We start from the raw sequence: 6,931 nt of genomic DNA, 5'->3' as shown, positions 1-6,931 counted from the left end.
CCTTACACTAAACTTTGATACTTAATGGAGATGATGGTTGCTAGGCGACACTGGGGTAAAAGTTGCTTCACCAGGTGTTCGTCATAAAGCCATGTCTGTGTGTGCATGAATGAGATCTCAAGCATCAAATGCAGCTGTTGGTGGGCAGGTAAACCTTTATCTGTTGTCGAGCTCAGGGAGAGAATACTAATAAAACATAAAGCCCCGCTCATCCGAGACGGAGATGAACAACAGTTTGAAATGGGAGGACGGGAGGCCACATTGTTGTTGGTCTGTCGTGAATGTGTTTTATGATGGAGCTGTGAACGTTTGTGGAGTACCTTTGGATGAGTCAGGGCTATTATGGTACACTTGCATCTTAAAGGCAAGTTCAGCCTAAAGTTAGAAATCTATCTTTATTTACACACCTTCACATCGTTCCAAAACTGTATGACTTTCTTCAGTGAAACAGTAAAGAAGGTAAGAAATGTTGTCAATGCAATGGAACTCAAATAGATTTGGTGTTCTAAAAAATATCTCACATGAATACTAATAAAACATAAAGCCCCGCTCATCCGAGACGGAGATGAACAACAGTTTGAAATGGGAGGACGGGAGGCCACATTGTTGTTGGTCTGTCGTGAATGTGTTTTATGATGGAGCTGTGAACGTTTGTGGAGTACCTTTGGATAAGTCAGGGCTATTATGGTACACTTGCATCTTAAAGGGATAGTTCAGCCTAAAGTTAGAAATCTTATCTTTATTTACACACCTTCACATCGTTCCAAAACTGTATGACTTACTTTCTTCAGTGAAACAGTAAAGAAGGTAAGAAATGTTGTCAATGCAATGGAACTCAAATAGATTTGGTGTTCTAAAAAATATCTCACATATCTATTTTTTTTCTGCAGAAGAAAGTCAGTCATAATGGTTTGGAACCATATGAGGGTATTAAGAGGGTTTTAATTTTTGGGTGGACTATGCCTTTAAAAATCACAATTTTGGGCATATATAGGTCTTTTGTATTGGTTTTATTTGTATTTGAAGATTAAAAAGTTCTTGATGTTACATTTTAGGTTCTTAAGATCAGTTCTGGTTTCTTTCTTTCTTTCTTTCAATGCACCAATGTACAATGGTTTCCTCAAGAAATGGAAAGTACCTTAAAGAAGATATTTTGAGAAATGTCTCAGTTTTTGTCCATAAAATTGGAAGTCAAATGGGCTCCAGTGTTGTTTGATTACCAACATTCATCAACATATCATCTTTTGTGTTCTGCAGAAGAAACGTCATACATGTTTTTAATCACATGAGGATGAGTATGTTTTATTGTTGGTGGGCTATCTCTTTAAGATCACGATTGTATGTGTACATGGGGTTCTTGGGATGGTTTCATGTGTGTTTGGACTTTTAAAAGTTCTTTGTTACATTTTAGTTTCTTCAGATCAGTGTTTCAAATGTTTTAATGCTCTAGTGCCTGATGGTTTTCTATAGAAATAGAAAATATGTTACATAAAACGTCTCTTCTTTTGATTGTATCTTGAAGAAGTTTTTGTCCATACAATGGGCTCCAATGATGTTTGTTTCCCAATGTTCTTCAAAATATCTTCTACAGAACAGAAGTCATAATGATTTGGAACCAAAAGAGTGTGAATAATTTTCGTTTCTGGATGGACTATGCTTTAAAATAACCATTTTGTGTGCATATATATAGGGTTATTGGGTTTGTTTTCATTTTGGGTTGGTTTTTCATTTCATTTTTGGGTAATTGTCTTTCAAATGCATTTAAAATCACCAAGCACCCCATATTGACAGAAAAACACAGATTTGTTGACATTTTTGCAGATTTATTCAAAAAGAAAAACTGAAATATCACATGGTCTTAAGTATTCAGACCCTTTGCTGTGACACTCATATATTTAACTCAGGTGCTGTCCATTTGTTCTGATCATCCTTGAGATGGTTCTACACCTTCATTTGAGTCCAGCTGTGTTTGATTATACTGATTGGACTTGATTAGGAAAGCCACACACCTGTCTATATAAGACCTTACAGCTCACAGTGCATGTCAGAGCAAATGAGAATCATGAGGTCAAAGGAATTGCCTGAAGAGCTCAGAGACAGAATTGTGGCAAGGCACAGATCTGGTCAAGGTTACAAAAAAATTTCTGCTGCACTTAAGGTTCCTAAGAGCACGGTGGCCTCCATAATCCTTAAATGGAAGACGTTTGGGATGACCAGAACCCTTCCTAGAGCTGGCCGTCCGGCCAAACTGAGCTATCGGGGGAGAAGAGCCTTGGTGAGAGAGGTAAAGAAGAACCCAAAGATCACTGTGGCTGAGCTCCAGAGATGCAGTCGGGAGATGGGAGAAAGTTGTAGAAAGTCAACCATCACTGCAGCCCTCCACCAGTCGGGGCTTTATGGCAGAGTGGCCCGACGGAAGCCTCTCCTCAGTTCAAGACACATGAAAGCCCGCATGGAGTTTGCTAAAAAAACACCTGAAGGACTCCAAGATGGTGAGAAATAAGATTCTCTGGTCTGATGAGACCAAGATAGAACTTTTTGGCCTTAATTCTAAGCGGTATGTGTGGAGAAAACCAGGCACCTGTCCAATACAGTCCCAACAGTGAAGCATGGTGGTGGCAGCATCATGCTGTGGGGGTGTTTTTCAGCTGCAGGGACAGGACGACTGGTTGCAATCGAGGGAAAGATGAATGCGGCCAAGTACAGGGATATCCTGGGCGAAAACCTTCTCCAGAGTGCTCAGGACCTCAGACTGGAACTAAGGTTTACCTTCCAACAAGACAATGACCCTAAGCACACAGCTAAAATAACGAAGGAGTGGCTTCCCAACAACTCTGTGACTGTTCTTGAATGGCCCAGCCAGATCCCTGACTTAAACCCAATTGAGCATCTCTGGAGAGACCTAAAAATGGCTGTCCACCAACGTTTACCGTCCAACCTGACAGAACTGGAGAGGATTTGCAAGGAGGAATGGCAGAGGATCCCCAAATCCATGTGTGAAAAACTTGTTGCATCTTTCCCAAAAAGACTCATGGCTGTATTAGATCAAGAGGGTGCTTCTACTAAATACTGAGCATTTTTCAGTTTTTCTTTTTTAATAAATCTGCAAAGATGTCAACAATTCTGTGTTTTTCTGTCAATATGGGGTGCTGTGTGTACATTAATGAGGAAAAAAAATTAACTTAAATGATTTTAGCAAATGGCTGCAATATAACAAAGAGTGAAAAATTTAAGGGGGTCTGAATACTTTCCGTACCCACTGTATATAGGGTTATTGGGTTTGTTTTCATTTTGGGTTGGTTTTTCATTTCATTTTTGGGTAATTGTCTTTCAAATGCATTTAAAATCACCATTTTGGGCATATATAATGTTCTTGTATTGGTTTTATTAATGTGTGTTTGGACATTAAAAGTTCTTGATGTTACATTTTTTTCAGATCACTTTTTTTTAATGCACCAGTCAGTCCATGATGATTTTTGAATATAAGTTACCTTAAACAGTCTCTTCTTGTGACATCAGACTATAAAAACGTTTTGCCCTATATAGAAACTTAAATTTTGAAGACTGGTGGTGAGTTCCTTTTTGCTTTTTTCCTTCACACTTTACATTTGTGTCCTAGATCTTACTGAGAAGCCAAACTAACTGCACATTTGTATTTACACCAAAAACTTCACTAAAACATGTGTTCCACTAGTTGCATCAAACGGAGTTGAAATCTCTTTGTATGAGTGGCCTGACATGGCAACATTGACTCAAACAATGGCGTGAGTTTGTGGTGGGAGGATTTGTTTGAAAACGGTCATTATTTCTGCATTTCTGTTTGGTGCTGCTATAGTAGACTGGAGGAGAGCTGTAGTCTTGCATTCAGAATATAATATCTCTGATTCGTGTTTAAAATGGAAGTCAAGTTGGCTCTTCTTCTTCCTCCTGTGTGAGCTCTGTCACATGTCGCTGTAATATAATTAGTCCAAGCAGTTAATCAATATAAAATACATTCTGCTTTCATTGTGGCTTGACCTTCTGGTTGACTTGGCGCTGTCAAATCCAATGAGTGTGTGTCATGGAAGGAAGGAGTAGTTGCTGCTGCTATTGAAAGAGTGAATTTGTTAATAACACAAAGATAAACTGCACATCATTACTTGAGATGAGACGTTGAAAAACAAGGGAAACAAGATTAGGTCTTGAATTAGTAGTGTTTGCTAAGTCAAGCATTGCTGTTATTATTGCTTTGGGTAAGTGATTTGACTAGGGTTGCAAAAGGGTGGAACATTTCCAAAGAAAATTTGGAAACTTTCCAGGAATTTTTGGAAACATGGAAAATTTCCCCTTTCCCTTTGCAATCCTAGCCCTAACACTACAAATTAAACGTTGGCATGTAATTTTGTGCTCTAGATAGAAATGATTCCTAAAATTATGTTTTTGTTATTTTACTATGTGATCAGAAAAGTGACCAGCATCTAGAAACCAATCAAAACCCTTGCATAGCAACATGCTAAAAAGTTGCAGTTGCAGTACTGTGGATATTGTATAGTTAGTTTTATGTGTTTGGACATTAAAAAGTTCTTGAGATTACATTTTAGGTTCTTCAGATCATTGTTTTGGCTTCTAATTTTTAAATTCTCCAGTACATGATGATTTTCTGAATAAACAGTATGTTATCTTAAAAAGTCTCTTTATAAGACATGAGACTATAAAATTTGCAGAAACTTTTGTTTTAAAGACTTTAAAGACTTAGTATTTTTGGCTCTTGTGTGATAAATTGATCCTCATTTGAAAGTTACTTTGGATTAAATCGTCTGCTAATTAAATGTAATGTAAAAAACACTATAAACATTTTAGCTTTCACATACATTGAAAAAATATTTGGTGTAGGATTAACCTCAAAACAATTTTCACTATTGCTAGTAAACTTCACAAATAATTACAAAAAAAATTTTTGAAGTAAAAAGCCTTAAATAGTATTTTCTTGTAAAACATAAACCAACCAATAATCTTTCTTTACAGTGTTGCAGTATCCTTGCAATACCTTAGCATTATGGCAGAGTTTTGTTTTAGCAAACTGCACCCACATATCAACTTGAATTTGTTATATTTTGTATTTCCGCACTGCATTTCTTACCCTAAAAATGTCTAAAACATCTGATGTGTTCTTGCCACCAGACACTGAAGTCTTTTTCATTTAATTCTGCCTTTAAGGCATGCTTCCAGTTTGTGTCCTGTTCCAGATGAGTGCGTGCTGCTCATCCTGATTTTGAATAGTGAGAGCGTTGTTGTTCACTTCTGTGTCTCCGGCTTCCTGTTTGTTTCTCCTGGGATTTCTTAGATCTGCCGGTGCTGCCATGTGCCAATGAGCGTCTGCGCCGAAGAACAGACAACGCCGAGATCTGCTCTTGACAGAGGAGAAGTATACACTTTACGCAGAATTGTTCTGTTCAGTCTTTCCCATGCAATTATAATAAATGGGGACTGAAGTGTTTCAGCCTAAAGAAGATATAAGCAGTATTCAGATAAAAATAGCCCATATGTTTTATGGTGCTTTGTGATGTTGTGTCCATTTTAAAGCTTGAAAGTCTCAGTTACATTTCATTGTAATTGCATTTGGAACTCAATGAGGGTGAGCTTGGGTGAACTAGTTCTGTAAGCACTGCTTTGAGAATTGATAGGTGCTTTTATTATTATTAATCTGAATAACCAGTTTTTTCTGCAAAGTAATATAGTTCATTAGCTGTGTAGGCTGTTTGTGGTTGTCAAATAATATAGCAACTTGGTTCTTGGCATCTTTTGAAGATGTATCATATTTAAATGTTTTTTGCTGATTTGTTTGGCCTTGGGTTGTATTTGTCAGTCTGACAGTCTTCAAGAGTTGATGATATTTAATATGAAAACAAAAGTTAGAAATTCTGAAACTACCTGTATGAGGCAGGTTTACTTGTTTTTTTGACCAGTTGGCAGACAAAGGTGGAAAAAGAAACTCTTGTCGAAGCCAAGGCTTGCTTACTGCTAAGACGCAGAAAGATATTTTTTGATATTGCTGACAACAATACTCTATACACAACCCTGCTCTTAACTTTCAGCCCCTGAAGCTTTACTCAGATGGGATGGTGGTGGTACAGAAGGTAAGGGTGACTTATGTCCAGCATCTCAATGGCCTTGTAGTCAACATGAAGTTTGTATTCATAATCTTTCATCAAAATAACTCTCTGAAAGTAGAGTACTGATATTGCTTAGGCCATATAGGCTATTGGTTAATGTTTATCAATTTGTTAAAGAAATGGTACCCAAACATAAAATGTTTTGAAAATATACTCACTTTCAGGCCATCCAAGATGCAGATGAGTTTGTTTCTTTGTTGGAACAGATTTGGAGAAATTTAGCATTAAATCACTTGCTTATCAATGGATCCTCTGCAGTGAATGGGTGCCGTCAGAATGAGTGTCCAAACAGCTGATAAAAGCATCACAATAATCCACAAGTAATCCACATGACTCCAGTCCATCAATTAACATCTTGTGAAGCGAAATGCTGTGTCTGAAAAAAAAATCCATCATTTAGATGTTTTTAACTTCAAACCACATTGCATCTGGCTAAATCCTCTAATATTGCTTTCTCCGGTGAAAAAGTTGTCTCGTCTAAATCAGGAGAGAAATATGCACCGATCAAGCACCGTTTACAAGAGAAAACAGCTCAAAACGGCGCTGAACAAATATGTTGGTGGATTTTGACATGAGAGGACAACAGGGAATGGACTTTTTCACTGGACGAAGCATTATTATGAGTTTATGACAAGAATTGATGGTTTGAAGTTAAAATGCCTTTATGGATTTGCTTCTGAAAAACATGCAGCTTTTCACGTCACAAGATGTTAATTAATTGGACTCGCATTCTGACGGCACCCATTCACTGCAGAGGATCCATTGGTGAGCAAGTGATG

This window comes from Sinocyclocheilus rhinocerous, unplaced genomic scaffold (assembly GCF_001515625.1).
Source record: "Sinocyclocheilus rhinocerous isolate Xijiao unplaced genomic scaffold, SAMN03320098_v1.1 scaffold329, whole genome shotgun sequence".
Lineage (NCBI taxonomy): Eukaryota > Metazoa > Chordata > Actinopteri > Cypriniformes > Cyprinidae > Sinocyclocheilus > Sinocyclocheilus rhinocerous.
The sequence above is the reverse complement of the archived record's forward strand: the minus strand, read 5'-3'. Positions refer to the sequence as shown.